Source organism: Sciurus vulgaris, assembly GCF_902686455.1.
Source record: "Sciurus vulgaris genome assembly, chromosome: 9".
Lineage (NCBI taxonomy): Eukaryota > Metazoa > Chordata > Mammalia > Rodentia > Sciuridae > Sciurus > Sciurus vulgaris.
In genome coordinates this window covers 27,123,022-27,143,755 of record NC_136469.1, presented here as the reverse complement: position 1 = coordinate 27,143,755, position 20,734 = coordinate 27,123,022, and positions in this window count along the sequence as shown.

Sequence of the window (20,734 nt, the reverse complement as noted above, 5' to 3'; positions counted from 1 at the left end):
TTTTGCTCAGCTCCCAAGATGAGCAGTGAGAATGCTCATTCCTGGAGACTGGGGGTAGAACTCAGTGGTAGAGTCCTTGCCTGACATATGCAAACCTCTGGGTTCCATCCCCAGGACCACAAGGAAAAATGAAAAGCTCATTCCTCACAGTTCATTCCCAACAACTGACATATATCCTGTTGAGGCCATTCAAGATTCTTTCCATTTGTTTGGAATAATGCAAACCTTTCATTTGGAGGGCTCCTACTTTTCCCACACTAGCCCTAAGATCTCTGACCTTTCCTCTACCCTACCCTCCACTCCTCAGAAGTGGTGGGTTTGTGACCCAATCTGCTCCCAAGACTTCATCAGGAATTTACAAGTTGCAAATGGAACAAATCAGGAAACTGGAGCTTTGAGGTTGCTGACAGTCATGACTGGAGTCTTGTAGAGGAATTTGCTGTGAAAGAATGAAATTTTCATGGAAATGGGGAGAAATAAATTAGAGAAACCCACACAGCACCCTGAAGTGCTCCAATCCCTGAAGCTTGCTTCAATTCCTCTCTCCAGTGATTTGCTCATATGCTCATATACTCGATATATTCCACTCTGTGATCTTCAAACTGGGATTTTGTCCCTTGTTATCTAAAGAATCCTAACTCATAAACTGTGAAAACTAAGACTTATGGGATGGATAAGTAGAATCTCAGCCTAAATGCAGATGTTGAATTTGATGAGGTGACCTGGGTTATAGAGCTATAATCTTTTAAAAGTAGGAGGAGAATCTATACCTTTTCAAAACTGGAATTACTCAACTTATCTTCAGAATAATTTGCAATAATTGCTCTTTATTGAAGTATAACACACACTGAAAACTGCACATCATGACTATGCAGACTGATGAATGGGTACACTAAGCAGCCATCAACTAGATAGAGAAAGAATGCTACTATTGCCTCCAGGAACACCCCTTAGTGTTGGCACACTGAGAGATCAGAGGAGGTGCTTTGTCATCCTCTGAGCTGAGCTAGAGGGTCCTCAGAATTCCACAGCAGATACAGGTGTCTAGCATATAATCAGCCCTAAAGAGCCTAGGGGTGGGGATGTGACAGAAGCTGCTCCTTCCTGACTGCAGACTTAACAGGGCCACGTTGAGGAAGAGTCCTTCATTTGCACAGATGGCAGGGCAATGGCATATGTCTTCCCGACACCAGAGTAGGCCTTGTGAAAGGTCTTGGGTCCATCTCAATTCTGTTTATTTTTAAAAGAATGCCACTCAAGAAGAGTATCTGGAAAGGAAAAGGACTTCAAAATGGAATGAAAAAAAAAAGTGGATAAATGCTCTGTTGGTTTGAATCTGTGTCCCTCGAGGGTCCATGTGATAAAGGCCTCTTCCCCAGATTGGCACTATTGGAAATGATGAAATTTCGGGGAGATGGAGCCTAGTGCTTCCATCTTCAAGTCATTGAAAGCATGCCCTTAAAGGGGACATACAGAAAAATGATAAGAAAGAGAAGAAAGGGGAGAAAAATAGGGAGGGAGGGAAGAAGGAGAGAGAGAAAAGGTGATAGACATGAAAAGATGTTCACTGAAGAGTCTGATTGGAGGAGACACAGGCATTCTTGTCCAATGGTTGCAACTTTTCAGAATGTACCAAATTTTTCAAAATAAATTATTAGAACATTTAAAATAGCTAAATTCTTTATTCTTATATTGTTTCCTATCTGTTATGAGTTGAATTGTTTCCCTCTCCCCAAATTCATATGTTGATTTTCTAACTCCCCCATACCTCAGAATGCAAACTTATTTGGAAATAGAGTCATTGAAGATAAAATTAGGTAAGTCAAGATGAGGTCAGAGGACTAGAGAGTGCCCCTAAACCGGTATAGGTTGTTGTCCCTACAAAAAGGGGAAATTTGAAACAGGCATGCACACACTAATGTCATGTGAAGATAAGAGTGGAGCCAAGTCATGACAAATGCTTCCAGCAGACCACCAGAAGTCAGGGTCCAGGCATCGATGAGCCCTCAGAAGGAGCATACCCTGATGAAAACTTGATCTCCTAAACTGTGAAAAAATGTTTTGTTGTTTAAACAAGTTAGACTGTGGTACTTTGTTGGAGCAGCCCATGCAAAGAATATACTTTTGATGAATATGTAGGGAAACCAAACATAAGAACTACAGCGTTATGTAATAAGGTGCAACACTTGTAAAGACATTCAGAAAATTTATCTGGATAAGTAGGAAAAAATTATCTGGTATGCTTTTACTTATTCAATTGATGTTTATTGAGTATTTATAATGTGACAACTGCTGTTTTAATCATGGGGACACAGAGCTCTTGCCTCCACAGAGCCAATAGTCTTACAGAAGAAGGGAGTTAATGAACAGGTGGTGGTCAGTGCTGTGAAGAAATGAAGTAAAAGGATGTGGAGACAGATTAATAAAACCTACTATTTTAGGTGAGTCAACCTGAACATCTCTCAAAGATCCAAATCAATGGAAGGAATGTGAAAGAGCTTTCAGCCAGAGAAAAGAACAAGTGCAAAGCAAAAAGGAATCTGGAGAACTGAGCAACAGCAGGAAGGCCATTGAAGCTGGAGCAGAATAAGAGATGGGAAGAGTAATTAGAGATTGCATTAGAAAAGCTGCCAAGGGTGAGCTCATGGAGAAGTATTAGATAGTGTTAAGGATTTTAAGTTTTATTCTATGTCAGGAAAGGCCATTTCAGCATTTTCAGCCCTGGAATGACTTAAATAGATTTATATTTTCAAAGGGTCCCTTTGTCTGCTGTGAATAGATTGAAGAAGGTTTGCACAGAATTGGGAGACCATGTGGGGGCTGTGCTTGGGATATTCCAGGTCCACTCTCTACCTGGCTCCACTCTGAGTCCCTTGAATCTTTATTTTCTGGGCTACATCAAAGAATTTTTTGACCTCTGGATTCCAGTTGGGTTCAGCCCATGGAGCTCTCTGCATGAAACTGAGAGGAAAGGGAGGTCAGTGTATTTAATTCTTCAGTTTCCTACCTGCCAGTTGGCTGAGGGTTGGTTTCATCTCTGTGCCAAAGGTCACAGCTAGTCCCTAATTTCTGTGAATGATGTACTTGCTCTCTGCCTTTGCCCTTCAAGTATTGAGTAGAAATCACTTCCCATTATTGCCCGCTCTGGGTTATAGAACATTTCTTCATTGGTTTTCCTAACTTTGTTTTCACCCTTTGAAGTTTTAAAATTCTCCCCTAATTCCTCATGTTCTGTGTGCTCTTATTTCTGCCAGATTCCTGACTGACTTTGGGCTATAATAGTAATCTGATGTCTTGGAGTAAAGTGGTATCAGGATAAAGATAAGTTGGATTTATAATATATTGGAAGGTGGAGCTAATGGTATTTGGTGTGGAGTATAAGATAAATGCAAGAGCATAATTCTAAATTTTTGGCTTGAATGACTGGAGGACAGAGGAAAATTTTAAAAGCAGCTGTGCCAAGGAATAAAGAATTCAAGTATGTGCGTGATAACGTTTAGAATATTTGTTTGACATTCAAGTTTGAACGTTGCACAGGTTATTTGGAGTACAAGAAAGAGGTCAAAATTGAAGACACAGAACTCTGCTTCTAGACATGATGGAGTAATAAGGGGCTAGGTTTACCCTTTACCCTCTAATCTGAAATGACAAATTGAAAAGATGTGTGAAATGATTGTTTTCAAGACACTTAACACAAGGTAATAAAGGACAGTAATGGCAAAAACGCAAAACCAAAAAGCAAACCAGATGAGGTGTGTGATTGCCCTGGCTTACTTCCCTTTAAATGTATCAGACCACTTATTTTACATGCTTTGGCACAGGGAGAGGAAGCTAGGGCAAGCCCGGCAGACTCTCTGACCTAAGAAGATGGCACAGAGAGTCCTGGGAGGCAATAAAAGTAGGGTTTACAGGACAACACCTGAGAGGAGATTGCTGAACAGGAAAAGAGCTCCAGAGATCTGCATAGGATTGCTTTCAAGTACTCATCAAAGTATAGATTAGTGACTTTATGTGAGTGTATCATCCAAGGCTGGGGAAATAATGCTTCAAGAATCCTTGTAGCTCATACAGATTCAGAAACAGTGGCTGTCCCCACTACCCAGAGTGAAGAAGCTTGTGATATGAGTACTTGGCAGAGATCAAAGAGGGGCTTTGCCCCAGAAGCAGGAATTAATAAATCCTGGACTGAGCACTTGTCTGGTTTAACTTAGCAAATTATAAAAGCAAGATACAAAAGGATGAACTGCTTCCAAGTAATTGAGTCCCAGAACAAAACTCAAATTAGAATAAGTTATACTCCATGTATATATAATATGTCAAAATACACTCTACTGTCATGTATATCTAAAAAGAACAACAATGGCAACAACAACGAAAAAGAATACCTGTAGGAGTAAAATATGTCCAACACTCACCAGGTTAAAATTTACGGTGATCTCTAATGAGAAAAAACAATCAATCTAGGCTAATTTGGACAGTTATAGATGCTAGATTTAAGAGACAAAGACATTAGAAGTCTTTGTCTCATTTCACTGAATCCATATGTTCAAAAAGTAGAGAGATGGAAATTTTTGAAAAGTATCCAAGTCAAACTTCTTGAGATGAAAACTACAATGTCAGGAAAAAATATATACTAGATGGGATTAATGTCAGATTAGACATTATAGGAAAAAATATCAGTGAACTTGAAATCATAGTAACAGAAACTATGTGAAATGAAACATAATTTAAAATAGTGGAAAGAGAACTTAGTGAGAATAATTTCAAGTGGTCTAATTTACTTTTAATTGAAGTCTCTAAAGAAAGTGTGACAGAAAGAATATTCAAGGAGATAATGGACAAAAACTTTCAAATTGATCTATAGACCCCGAATTTCAGCAAACCTGAAGCACAATGAACATAAGAAAAACTAAACCTAGGTGCATTGTAATCTAATTTCTTGAAACAAGTGATAAAGAAAATATTTTAAACATAGCTAAGAAAAAAAGAAATAGTAACTGCAGAACAAATTTAACGATGACCACAGATTTTCATTGGCTACAAGGGAAATGAGAAAACAGTAGAAAAACAATTTCAAAGTATTGAAATAAAGGGCACTTATGCAAAACTGAAAGTTGACAACTTATGGATAATATTTAAAGCCATGGAAATCAGAATAAATTGAATTTAAGTAAATTATTTGAATAAATAAAATAATAAAATATTCAAATATGTAATTTGAATAAATTAAAAGGGGGAGAGGGAAAGTCAAAAGAGGAGAAGAATGAATAAATTTTAATGTAGAAAGACCTGTAAAAGTGGAACGAAGCTGATATGGAAAACTTTGAGGCTGTTTTTACAACTAACCAGCTTCTATTTATTATATGTGAGCAAAAGTGACAAATCATTGCTAAAATAACTTCAGATAAAGTAAGGTACTTTGGTATGAGGTCGTTTGGCTACTATTTAGGAGGCAAAACTTTGCTAGTACTTCTGTCTTCCAGGTCAGAGAAGCCACACTAGGTCAATTCTCCAACGCGATTGGCTCCTCTCAGCCCCGCGAAATTCCTATGTCTGAGAGAAAACTTGTGCCATGCTCTCTCTTTCTTTCTTCCCTTTCCCCAAGCAGACGTGAATCGTCTGCATAAAATAAAAGTTCCTTGTGTGAGACCTGTGTCTGCGGAGCGTTTTCTGGGAGCTAGCCACGAACCATAACTGCCCCTAACAGTTTTCATCTGAAATGATCCCTAGAAATTCCCAGATCAATTCATTACGTTCAAAGGTAAAATTTTTGGTTTTGAGTAAGACAATGAATTTGTTTTGCACGTGATAGGATGGTGAGTGGTGTGGCTTCTCTGAGAGTTAAATCCTGAAAAGAGAAGCAATTTAAGAAAATGAAAACATGCTGCTTGTTGTGATCATCACTGGCTTTGAAAAGTTGTAAAAAAGAGAGGAGGGAAAGAGGAAGCGGAGAGGACCAGAAGACAGTCCCGACAGTCCATATCTAAGCAAGAGCAGGACAGGAAGCCAAAGCCTGTGGGATTTGGTTGGTCTGTTTCTCAAAGAAGGAAGGAAACTTGAGAGGAAGAAAAAAAGAGAAAGTCAATGATTTTAAATGTATGAGACTACTTATTTTCAAATTCGTAAATATGAACATGCTATTTTAAACAACTCTTCATACTGAGCGAGGTCAAAACAGAAACGTAACTGTATTCTCTAGTCACTTACTCATTGTCCCTAACGATAGTTTTGTTTTCTGAAATTACACTATTCTTCTCTAATTTGTCTGACGATAGATATATTTTATAGCATATTTTTAACTATTACATTATTAGGCAATTCTACCACTGCATAATTTGAAAGCAAAGAAATTATATCTCTTTGCCTGTTATCATATTATATCTTTCCCTTTCCTTTCTTTGTTTTATTTTCTGTTTATGTCTTTATTTCCTTTCAATATTTCTTCCATTCCTCCCTCCATTACTTCTCCCTTAACTCCCTCCTTCAATTTTATGGTGAAAAGAAAATAATTTACGTGGCATTATAAGCAGAACAAGCCCTTAGGGAGGCAAAGGAGAAAGAGAACAGGATTAGCAATCACACATTACATCACATGAGTGTTACTAATCAGAATTTCCTTTCCTTCTCTTACAGCAAACATGACCAGAATTGTAGAGAATATGGTGCACTTGAAAAGAATGCCTTTAAAAAGAGTCATGCTTTTATCAGTTCAGTTGAAAAGCCTCAGCATTAGATTCCAGTGGCAATTCCCTAAGGCAAAGAGAGGAAATTCCACTTTTTGAAACACTGAAAATGTCTCTAGTAGTAAGCTATTTTAGAAAACTATGATTGAACCCTTCATCTAAAGATCCAGTTGAAATCACAACTGTTTTAAGTGAGCACATTGGAAAGCGATGGGTAGTCCCCCTGAAAGGACCCAGTTGGCTCCATTCCAATGGACCAAGACATAAAATTATAGAATCATAGAGTTGAGAGAACCTTGGAGCACATCTATTTCATTCTTCAGTGAATTAAAGAATCTTCTATATATTATCCCAGGTAAATTCTCATCCAACCTCCATTCAATCAGAGGAATAGAAACTTCATTACTTTATGAAGCATCATGTTTCAGTGTTTAAGGTGATGTTAGTTGTAGAACACATTTTCAAATATTGAGCTAATATCTAACTTCTCATAGTTTCTAGTCTCAGGAAAGAAATATAAGCATCAGCATAGACCCCTTTGTGCTGGGAAGTTGTCTCAGAGAAACCCATCTGGCCAGGATTGGGTGAAAATGCAGATGTCAGAAGAGAGTGTGGGAAGCAGGAGGACAACTGGACCTGGGGAACAGGAACTTAGATGCCTTTAGGGTCTGGGGTTGGCATCAAGTCATAGCTAGGGTGTCCACATAGTTCACCATATACAGTTCACCAAGACAGTTTTGAGAATTGAGCAAGGTGTTATGAATCATCACATTTGGACAAGAGCCATGGATTTTTTCTGACTCAGGATACATGGGCATCCCAGGACAGGAACTACTCTTTTAATTCACCAGAACATTTCTTATTTCTCCTGGGCACAAAGAAAGGTATTATTACCACTCCCAGCACACACACACACACACACACGCACACATACACATACATACTTGTGTACACATTCATATGCATGCACAAAGTCACAATAGACAAATCTAGATAGATTTAGTTATGGTTATGAATTATGGGCAATTTGGTGTGGGCTAAAGTGATGCTCCCTATTTCAGACACAGTCATAAAACATACTGAATCCTCTTTGTTTGGTCCCTGTTGATTCTTTGATGGTGGAAGCATGCAGCGGAAAGAGCCAAAAACCTGAGTTTACTTCTCAGAGGAAAGCCACACAGGAGCACCACTTACCAGAACCAACTCAGAAGACCCTGTACGAGCAAAAAATATTTGTTGTATTAAGATTCTTGGGAGTTTGAAGTTGTTTGTTATAGTGGTTAGCCTATCTGAACTAAAACAGACTCAAAGCATGGAAATACCATGATCAAATACTCTGAAGTCCATTAAAATTCTACTCTTCGGGGATTATCCTAAGACAAATGTTATTACTATACTAATCAATTATTTCCTAAAATGTCTACAGCAGAATTATTTCATTATAATATGAAATTTAAAATAATCTAAATATCCAAAAATGATATTCATTGATTTAAAAATAGGTACATCTTTAAGATGAAATATTATGCAAACATTAAAATGATGAAGAAATATTCACATATAGTTAATTAAGTGTAGGCTACATAATGCCTTAAAATTACATCTTTGCATAAAAATTATTTTAGATATGTTTCTAAATGTTAGCTGATTTCTAAAGATGACTGTGATATTTATTTATTTATTTATTTATTTATTTATTTATTTATTTATTTATTGTTAAATTTTGAGATGTCTTGCCAAAATCCTCACTAACTGCAAAGTCTGGCGTCAAACGTGGGATCATCCTGCCTCATTCTACTGAATCACTGGGATTACAGGCATGTACCTCTTGCCAGCCTTGCTGGCTGTGATTTTTATCTCTTTTCTTATTTTCCAACATTTTCAATATTAAAAATTATAAATACACATACATAAATAATGTCTAAAATCAAATATTTTAGTGTGATTTTTGAAGTGTTTCACAGATAACAATTAGGTGAACTTCAAGAGCTGACAAAATTGAATATTGAACTCCAGGGAAATGTTGGGAGCCATGGAACAAGAAATGGCTCCTGCAGGGAATAGGCCCACAGTACCTATGGGTTAGCAAACAAACAAACAAAAGCCACAGAACCCCCTACGTGTTGAGCTGTTGTCACCATTACACTTGCTTTCTCCTACTAAGATCCTGTATGGAACCAGTGTGGGAATTTTGTTGACAACTGTGAAAACTGATTGAAGGAGTAGTGAATTCAGAGACCACAACTGAATACTGTTCTGGCTGAAGCATTTTTCTAAAGCTATCCTGGCTTGGGGAATGAAGAGTGGGGTTTTGTGAGTAGGGGCTGTAAACGGTCTCCATGCATTGCTGAATATCAATAATCTTGTTAATTTCAATATATCTTCATCCAAAATGATAATGTAATAAATGTTCCCTCTGAATCTCAAAGGGAATACAAAGAACAACAATTAGAAATTCCCTTAAAATTTTTTATTGTTCTCTTTGTTTAATATTACATCAATAAAAATGACTTGGAAACCTACATTATCAGAATTTTATCTTTTTAGGTCTTCTCACATGCTTCAAAAATTAGAATTTACCATTTGTAAATTATAGAAAAGAAAATGAAAAGTTAACAAAAATCTATTAATATTCCCAGTTTACCACTATGGCATTTAACTAAAGGAATGAATTACAAGTTTTGTCTGCTTGCTTGTTTATTTAGTTATGTTTTAAAATTGATCTTTATCTAGCTTTATTTCTCACAGTAATAGGTTTTTCATTTCTCATTCTTCTTTGACTTCTCAGAGGTTTTTAAAAATGATAATCTAGAAACAAAAGTCAGGGAATTAAACACCCTCAGATTTCAATGAAATGTCCAGACATTCTGAAAGGAAGAAAGAAGCATTGTAGATTGAATTTAACAAATGAGTTATTTGTATAAGTTTTAGAGTTATGCTATATTTGAGTATTTGGGGATATCCTTAATGCATATCATGGTTTCTGATTACACAGTAGAAAGTATTTTATTCCAGAATCCCATCATGCGAAGCATTCCAAACCACAGAAACATATTCTTTAAAGCACTGGAGATTTTGGATTTTTTAAAACTTATTTATTATCATTCATTTAAAAAATCCTATCTGTAATAATAAATGAAAGGCTATACCATGTTCCATACTACCCAAAGCAATTTAGAGATTCAGTGGAATCCTATGAAAATTTCAATGTATATTTTTTAATTTGAAAACATAATCCTAAAATTCATGCAAAATCACAAAAGCAAAAATATGAAAATATTCAACTAACCAAAGCAATCTTGAGCAAAACAAACAAAACTGGAGGCATAATACTATCTGATTTCAAAAATATACTACAGAGCTACAGTAATCAAAACAGTCTGCTACTACTATAATAACAGAAATACATCAATGGAACAAAATAGAGGGACCAGAGATAAATCTGTACATTTACAGTCAATTCATTTTTGACAAAGTTTCTGAAAACACATAATAGGGAAGGCAGAGTCTCTTCAATAAGTAGGGATGGGAAACTGGCTCTCCACACATGGAAGAATGAAACTGGACCCTCATTTCATACAGCATTAAAAAAAATCAACTTGAATGATTAACTCCTTAAACTTAAAACTAGAAACTGTATACTACTAGAAGAAAACAGAGGAAAGTTTTTGACTTTTTATTTACTTATTATTATTATTTTGAAATATGAATCCCCAAAGCACAGGTGACAAAATTAAAAGTAGATGAATGGGATTACCCCAGTTTAGAAAGTCACTTCACAAGAAGGGTAATTATTTCACTAGAGCAAAGAGACCACTATGGAATAGAAAAAAATATTTGTGAACCATACATCTGATGAAGAGTTAATATCCAAATTAAATAAAGAACTCAATAGCCAGAAAACAAAAAACTCAACTTAAAAAATGGGTGAAAGACCTCAATAGATGTTTCTCAAAAGAAGACATACAAATGACCAACCAATATCAAAAGTATCTCAATATTACTAACCATTAGGGAAATCAAGTTAAAACCACTATGAGCTATTGCAAAAACTCATACTATTAATGTGACTGTTGCCAAAGATAAAAGTTAACAAGTGTGGATAAGGATTGGAGAAAAGGGAATTCTTATCCACTGTTAGTGGAAATGTAAATTAGCCCATCCATTACGGAAAACAATACAGTTTCCTCAAACAATGAAGAATAGGACTACCATAGGATCCAGCAATCTCGCTCCTTGATATTTATCCAAAGGAAATGACCTCTTCACTCTCATGTTCACCATAACATTATTCACAATAGTAAAATAAGAAATCAACTTAGTTTTCCAATAATAGATGACATATTAGCCAATGTTTCAAAAGAAGAAAATCCTGTCATTTGCCACAACCTAGATGAGCCTAGAGAATATTATACTAATTGAAATAAGCCAGACACAGAAGGATAAAAGCTACAAGATTTTATTTGTATAAGTAATCTGTAAAAATGGAACTCAAAGAAGCAGAGAATAAAATAGTGGTTGCCAGGGGCAAGAGGTTGGACATTATGGCAACTATAGTTAGTAATAACTGTGTTGTGTACTTGAAATTTTCTGGATCAGTATATATCAACACACACAAACACACAACAATAACAACAACAACAGCAATATGGGGTGGTAGTATGTGAATTGGCTAGATTATGTTAATTATTTCATAATGTGGCATATATCAAAACATCATGTTGTACACTATAAATATATTCAAAGTTTACTGAATTATATCTTAGTAAAACTAAAAAATATTTTATCTGTAATTATTATGGAGAAAGTTGTTATACATGCAGACATATGTTTAGCTATATAGTATACACATGGAGAAAATCTGTACATGATTATGGTATGCTTAATTTTGTATCCTGGTGGCCAAACATATTCAATAGAATTGCAGGAAGCAGAGTCATGTACATCACAATTTAGTGTTCCTGTGTGTGACTTATAATTTGTTAAAATAAATTAGGTCTTTATTAGTTATTGCTTATTTTATAGTTTAAAATACAGTTATGCAAATATGATTTTTTTCAATCATTTTACTTTTATAAAGTTAAAAACATCTGATATCCAGAGATGATTACATGGTTCAGGTATTTTTCAATTCTGAATTCATTTTCTAATAACATTCAGTGAAAAATTTCCTCCATGTTGCCTTACATAAACAACTCCTGTTGATTATTTCACTGGACACAATGCAGTCAATTCTGCAACAGCATTTGGAGTGTGTGGGGGTTCTTCATTGTTGAACCACTGAGTCACAAGTATGAGCAGTGGTTCTTGTTCCGACACTAAGATGAATGAACTAACAGAGCTAGGACTAAAAATTCATTTAAATATACCTTCAAGCAAACCCAAAGCCATACATATCATTGCTTGCAAGACCTAACTATGGCATGTGGTTACATGGGGTAAACATAATTTGGCATTCCTTCATGCTGATAGTCTCTGAATATGCAACATATATTAGTAGACAGTTTAGGGGTCAAGGGCAGAGAAGTGTTGGTTTAGACAAGACTCCCTTCCCACTGCAGAACAATTTATCATACATTCTGACTCAAGGAAGAAAACACTCTTTAGAAGGTACTTTGGGAAAAAAAAAATGTTGTTTATAGGGACCTCTCTAGAAAGCATTTCAGAGACCACTATTTCTTACTGGAACATTCTATATTTAGCACTTGGAGGCCCCCTGCTTGGTTGGAGCTATAAAGGTAAGCAAGTGGGTTATCATGGTATTATTTTTACCATTATTTGCACTTCTATGAGCTCTGGAAAATTAAATTCACTGCAATGCCCAGCATTTGCAGTCATATTGTAGTGACCTCTGGGACATGTGCTGGCTCTGCTGGCCACTTCTTTATTCTGACTCTGAGTAAACTGCTTCCCTATGGATAGAAATGCTTGACCTTTTGAAGGCCAATCCCACATTTCCTCTCTGCCGACATAATTTAAATAACCCAGGAATGAACCACCATCACTGGGCTTTACTAACCACTTGGGGGTGGCTTAGCAATAATTCAGAAAATGAGGCGGCAGGGTGGGCATCTAGGATTTAGGAAGATGAGACTAGGGACCCTTAAGACCTGTGTGGTTGGGCTTTGTGGAGCATAATGTTTGCAGATTCTCACTTCACCTAATTTCTCAGGTGGCATAGAGGGACAGGTGGGCCTGTCACTCTTCAATTCATCTATTTAGGGTTACTTTTTTTTATATCATCTGTATTACAGGAGAATGACTTTGAATGGGTGTATACATTGGAAGTCTGCAACTTCATTGAAAACTCAGAAACAGTAAAAGAAGCACATCAATATTAAAAAGCCTGAACTCACATTTCCTCTTTGTCAACTTAATTTAAATAACCCAGGAATGAACCATCTTCACTGGGATTTACTAACTATACTTCATTTTGTCCCGGAGTTCAAAACACAGTGGTTTGCAGAACAGGTGTTTTAGAGGTGTTACAAATGCCGTTTAAACTCTACGTGTTGCCCCTTTCATAAAGTATAATGTCAATTGATACTGTTTGCTGAGATTCAGTCAATTCATAGGACTTGCTTAGGTGGCTTCTCTCACAAAAGCAGCCCATTTTGCAAGGGAAGCCACCCAAGTAAGCACATGTATTCGTTCATTATTTCAAGTGCTTGTCTCCCTCCACTGTTTTAACCTTAAAGAAAAAGTTAATTTGCTCCATTTAGATCCTGTGCTAATTATATATTTTATTGCATTTACTTAGTGGAAGAATAATAAAATAAAATTTTAAATATGCAATACAGAAAATATTCTCAGTCTATAGAGCAAGGTCATTTTTCACATTAGTTTATCTCTACTTCTTAACTTACCTGAAGAGAACAAAAATGCAGCACACCTATAAACTGGTAAAACTGGAATTTCTTCTTTTTTAAGGAAGTAATCACAAGTATTCTTAAGCCCCAGGGATGTGAGTGGTTTATAAATTTCTAGCCAAAATATAATAATAGTTTTGGACATGCATATAAAAATGACAGGACATTAACATTATAGTTCTTTTATTTGCACACACTTTGCTTTCATACCTTGTGCCTTATCCCTCTCCCTTATCCCTCTCTTCTCTTATTCCATCCAAGAATCCATGCTTACTGATGTGGTTTATTTTTCTGGTTCCATGTTCATTACTACATTTAGTTTGAACTAAACAGGTTAATACTTAATCTCATATAAATGTCTGGAAAATATGAAGATTTAAAGACTGAACTGGGCTCATGCATCAACAATGCAAATATCAACCAGATGATGATTATTAACTAAAAATCTCAAATAATTGGTCTGTTTAATAACTAGGTAGCTAAGAACTATGTTTACATAAAAACACCTCAGGTATTTATTCTTTATTATATATATAAACAAGAAAGGAGTCAATGCAAGAGAAATTTTTTCAATGAGGCAATTATTTTTTTTTAATCCCTGCATTGTTCTTCTACATGTTGTCATATTCTGCCACCCAAATTCTGGGAACAACTAAAGTGATTTGATAGGAATGACTTTCATGCAAACAGATGGATTGACAGAAAAGATACAAAAATGCGGTGAAACTCCCATGGAGAAGCAATATACTTCTGTGAGACAGCAGTGATAGATTGATGGATATTCCTAATATTATAGAGATTATGAACTCTTATCAGTAATATCAAAATTATTCTGTACTTTAAAATAAGAAAATTAAATTGTGAATTAATAGAAGAAATATACTTTGTTAACAGGAATTTTTTTAATTTTTCAGTTGCCTGATGATGTGTGGGTTGGACCTCATTTTCATATTTTCCTTATAATATTTTAAACAACATATTTTAAAGATAAAGTGATTATGTAAATTTTTCCATAGATACATGTAATTAACGAATGGTATTTTAGAAAACTTTCATATTCAATTATCTGAATTCACAACCAATTGTGTAAGGGGAAGATTTGATGCATAAATACATATGTTTTTTTTTAAATAATGTCCCTTTATTTTAAAAATGCACATGTGAAGGAGATGCTTATAGCTTTCACTGTAATCAGTCCCAGTATTTGGTATATTTAACATGGTATAAATGCTAGTTGAGCTCTGAAACACACAAATCACCATGCAGTGATTGAGGCATGCATCTGTATTTAATGATGGACCTCTATTTTCACCTGTAAATAACTGTCTGCAAGAAATGTGAACAAATGGATGGATAATGCTTATTATGTTTTACAATTCAATGTCTTCATTAGTGCCTAATCACTTATTCCACAATCCATATGGCCTCAGAAAGAATAATTCCCTGAATGGCACACATCTTCTGTGTGAGTAAAACCTTGGTTTAGCTACTCTGAAAGTTCAAATTGCACCACTCCATTTGCCTGCATCTTCACTGCTTTCTTTTCATCTGCATAAGCTATTTTATTTTGACATTTTAAATACACCCTACTTAAGATAAAATGTGACCAGGTATTTTGACGTGCTTCTTAGCATAGATACTTTTTGCAAGATGGATGTGCATTAATAAGATACTATTATAAAGCAACCACTGGGCTCTCATCTTTAGTGAAGATTGAAAATAATTAATTGTTGTGCTCCATTTTGGCAGTGGTCCAAGAAGAGCACTGACCAATCTAAGGGGGAAGAAGAGGTGGAGGATTAATATACCATCTATTTACATATTTATAAAATAGAAAAATTATTAGATGGAGCCCTAAACATTTGCTACATATTCCCAAGTTTTAAAACTGATAAAAACAATATATTTTAAGTCTTTTTTATTTGCTTCTGCCTGTTGTTCTTATGAATGCTCTCTGTTTAACCATAGAATCATCTCCTAATGCCACACTAGTATGTCTCATAATATTTATAATTTAGAACAGAATATTAAGAAAAGTTTGCTGACATTGTTTATGTAACATACATTACTATACTTTCTGAATTATATAGGTCTTGGATAACAAACTGCTGAAGATGGCATCCAGTGTTTCCAAAGTGAAGATGACAGATTGCTAGCATACATAACTGACTTGCAGTATAATTTCTAAAATATTTAATCTCATGATACATGTGAAAGGAGTATACATGAGTTGCTCAAAGGTCAAACTGAAGAAACATTAAGTTAAATTAGGAAGAACAAAAGAAAGTCTAATGAAAAAAAATTTTCCCATAGCATTTTTCTGAAGCAAAGGCAAGAAGAAAAACCTCTCTTCTCATGAAAAATAGATCTAAAACAAGCAGCAGTTGAGAAAAGTTGTGAAAATGCAGTAGAACACCAGGCATCTAAAGAGACTAAGATAACACTTTTGGAATAGTAAGCAGTTTGGTTAGACGATAACCAACATAAAATTGAAGACTGCTTTGAAACACTTTCTTCTGAATTGTGTTATCCCTATTTACCGAGCACACGCCCACAATTGGTCTGTTTCAAGCGGACCTGACACAGAGGCAACCTGGCTTTGACATATTTAAATTTGAGAGGTGCCCTAAGGAAACTAATACTTGATAGGATTAAGGAGGATCTCAACATTTCATTCTGTCTCTGCTCTCCTGCAATATTTACACAATAACCTAGAACTGGAAGATTCTCTAAACTTCTGTTTCCTTTTGAGACCTGTGGTGTATTTTATACCAAATGAAAATATAAAATAAAACTTCACTGAGATTTCAAAAAAAAAAAAAAAAAAAAAAAAAAAAAAAAAAAAAGAAAATATAATGTAAATCTTCTGTTGTAAATATGATACATGTAACCATTGAATATATACATACCAATTAAGTGGTTATTTGAAGTGGTTATTTGGAGGAAAAGTATGGATATCCAAATATTTCTTTGAATAAAAATTACAGGCATATTGCAGAATAATGTGGAAAAAATTATAGGGAATGTTACAATCAGGCCTTATAGGTAGAAAATCAACAACTCACTGCCCCCACTCTACACCTGCTGTATCTCGGGGAAATCAAGATTGCATTGTTAATTTATTTTCCATAGCCATCGTGGGCTACCATCAGGGTCTGGTGGTGTCACAGGAATAAAAAAAACAAAAACAAAAACAAAAAACAGACCTCTCAACCTCTCCAAACCACCAGGCCTGCAATATGTTTCTGGTTGAGGTTGCATCTTCCCAGATGTCTCCTTGAAATAAAATTGTTTTCATCAAAAAGAAAAAAAGCATTCAGTATCCATAGTGAGAGAAAGCTAGTGGTATTTTTCTTACAAAACAAATTCCACTTCAAAAACAAGGTGAATTAGTTATTTTTAACAAAGATGACAGTAAAGTGATAGTGAGGATACTAAAAGAGTTATTTTAAAATACTCTCTTCCTTAAAACTAGGTCCTAAGTTTATGATTTTTCATTCCCTTCCTCTAGAATGGCATTTCCAATAACAGTGGAAAAGTTAACCATGAAATCCCATGAAGTTTCCTTTTGGTACTTTAACTCAACTCAAACATAACCTTGAGACCTATGTACCTGAAAGAGTAGATGAAATGGAGCAAAGGCAGTCATAAAGGGCAGGAATATTCACACAAAAGATGGGCATAATTATTAATGATCTTAGATAGCAGACCTCTGACCAAAGATGGGGGGGCCTTCTCCATATCCTAATATGTCAGCTTTCTTTTTAAATAAACCTATCTCTTGAACTATTAATCTGGATTCACTGTTGGGCACTCTTTACCTCAATGAGGGTATTCAAAAGCCAGGGTTCTACCTTGAAGCAGCAAATAGGATGTGAAAGGAAAACTTGTGAAGTCAAGAAGTTTGGGAATTTTGAAAATTTAGTCACCAACATTTTCCCCAAAATAATAATTTAAAAACAAACAAACGGTTTTTACATTTTTTAGACCTGAAATTTAGATAACCCTATTGGGAATATTAAATAATGTAATGATACCAAGTTTCCCCAAATTAACTTGTGTCTTCCAAATTCAATCCTTAAACAAAATCCCAGTGGAATCTATTTTGTAACTTTGGGGGAAAAAAGGTTCAAAAACACATCTGAAAAAAATTAACAGCAGGGACATATCCAAAATAATGAAAAAGAAGTTAAATACTGGAACAAGAGGACTTATTCTATTATAAAAGCCAATAATTAAAAACAGTGTGATATTGGCATAAGAATTAGCAGACAGATCAAGGGAACAAAGCAGATAACCCTAAGACAGATATGGAATAACAAAAGTAGAAAATATTGCAAACTACTGGTATTGGTTATTTAGTCCTATGGGGCAAAAAAAAAAAAAAAAAAGTGATTTTTATCTTTCACAAAATAAATAGACACATAAACAATACACGAAATCTGAACTGGATTACTGGTATTAAATGTTAAAAAAATCTATAAATATAGGAAAAATGTTGATGAATATTGAATATTTAGTTAATCTTGGAATAGAGAAAAATTCAAAGTTTGAAAGCAGTTGAAGAACTTGCCTTTTTAGCACTTGACATCCAGGCATTCCATGTTTTCATATTCTTAAAAATAATAATGCCAGCCAATCATTACGTAAATTTGAATAAACAATTGGAAATGCATGACTTGCCAAGGACGATTGACTACCACAACCAGTGCCCTGAGAAAATCACACACTAAGATTTGAGCTTCTCACTGGTATTTCAAATTTGGCTAAATATTTTTATGGCATGATAGTCATAGGCTAGTTGCGTATATAACATTTCAGTCAGACAAGGAGGACACAAATTATAGGAGTCATACTTTATAACATTAAATATCTGAAAATAAGCAGAACTTAATGTATGGAAGAATCATTTGTTTTTAATTTTTCAGCAAGCATTTCTGATTATGACTTGAAGTCACTGACAACTGCATCCAGGATCTTTCTTAGTAAATCATTCCAAGTTTAGCACTGAATAGACTGTCATCTTGACTGGAAAGAGTTCCAGACTCTAACATCTTTTATAAGTGTTTAAACTCATAGGTTTAACACATATTTAGTATTTGAATAAAGTAATTTTTACTTTGAAAGTATCACCTAGCTTGTTACTTAGTGCAAACCTAAAATTTGCATTGATTTGACCTTGATTTATAAAGTGTCACAAAAAGCAAAACTACTTTAAATGCTTTTAAATCACAGTACTTATGAAATTTCCTCTCTACACAACACAAAGGAAGGAAGTAGGAAAAGAAGGAAGGGAAGAAAGGGAATGGAAAGGGAGGTAAAGGAATTATGATTATTATTGTTACATAAATAAAGCATTTTGCCTCAAACTGGCAAATTATAAGTGCTTGATGCTAGATAAATGATAGTTATCACTCTTATTAATGCAACAGACATTTATGAAGCCTCACCTCTCAGTCATCACTATGTATTACCTATCTGGTCACTTAGTATTAAAAAGGGACCATGAATTCACAGAATGATTACAATCTTAGCTGACAAAATACCACACGTGGCTTGAAAAGTTGATTCAGCAGAATAAAAAATATTTACATCCAACATAGGAAACAATGTAATACTAGATGTTCTGAAGAGAAAATAAAGCATTTTGAAATGCAATTACTTAGAAAAATGCCCTAAAATATGTGATGTGAGGGAAGGAGAGGCACAGCCAACCCCTGGGGAGAAAGGTGTGAGAAGACATGAGGGACTGGATGCCAGTTCCCCAGAGGAGGGCAAGGAATGCATCAATCTAGCTGAAGGGCAGGGGATGGAGAAACAGGGAAGAGAAGTGAGGCAAGGGAGAGAGACAGGCCCTGGGAAGTAGACTGTGTGCCTACTTGTGCTCAATACCTTCTAAAACTCTACCGTAAGAGTCTTAGAGGGTAGGCCCAGGGTACAAGTGGATTCAGGGGGCTTTCCTTCAGGGTCCCTTTCCAATATTTGTCTTTCTTTGGGACAATGTTAAAACGAGGTAAGAAAATCCATTTACAATTGTTTGCTTTATGTTAAAGATCTTGGATGGTGACTTTCTTCAGTGACTTAAATATATGACCTTTGAAAAAAAGACATTTATTAAGATGTTATTATACCATGATCTTTTCCTTGTACCACTAGCACTTAATGTTTTTAGAGTCCTTACCTCACGCACCAGATTTGTCCTTCTTTCTCCCTCCTTTCCACAGCCTCATTTACACAGATTTAAATGCCTGGAGTTGGGAGAAATTATACACCTTATTCTAACTTATCCTATCCTAATTTTATCCTATCTTTTCATATTTCTTTCCTATTTGGACCACTGCCAACCCTACGGTCGGTCCCATTTTACACGTCAGTGAATTAATTCAGAGGCTGAAATAGTTCTGTGTTTTGTGTTTGATATCTAACTCAAATTCACTCCTGAAGGATGTATAACAACTTTATCTTTTCCTTTAAAATAGAAATGTTGAGAGATGCAAATCATGTTTAGGAACCAGGGAATCAGGGAACAGGAGACACAGCAACCTTGTAGAGATGAGCCCTGTGTTTATCCTGGGTCCTGAGTTTCCTATCCTGCTTCCCACCACTTCTGTCATGCTGGTCTTGAATGTTCCTTGAGTGATCCATATTTCATGAAATCCCTTCTCCATCACCCCACACTGTTTCAACACTTCATTTATATCAAGTGAAGAATTTGTTTTCCACAATTTTTTTTTCTTCATCATTGTGGAAATTCAAGGAATATTTAAAGGCATAAAGACTCGGATGTTGATGGAAAATTATTTTAGTGAATTGACCCAGCCTCTTCATTACCCACATATATGCATAGTTTCCAGCTTGACTTTACTTCTATAGACATGGTTACAACAGCTACCACCCAAAATGCTTTGCCTAAGTACAGTAGACAAGGCTATAAGGCAGTTTTCTTGTGTAACAGTTGGTCTTAAGCACATAGGTATACTTGAAAAAGTAGAGGTTGAAATACTAGTTTATCAAGGGTTGTCTCCCTTTTTAAACCCTGAATAGATTCCAAGTTTAGAAATTTAAAAAAGACCTATACATATTTTACTTCATCTCAAACCTTCATTTTCCTTGACCTAAATAAAAACTATTCATCTCACCCTGATTAAAAGTCACATATTTGTGTAACTATTGTGAACAATA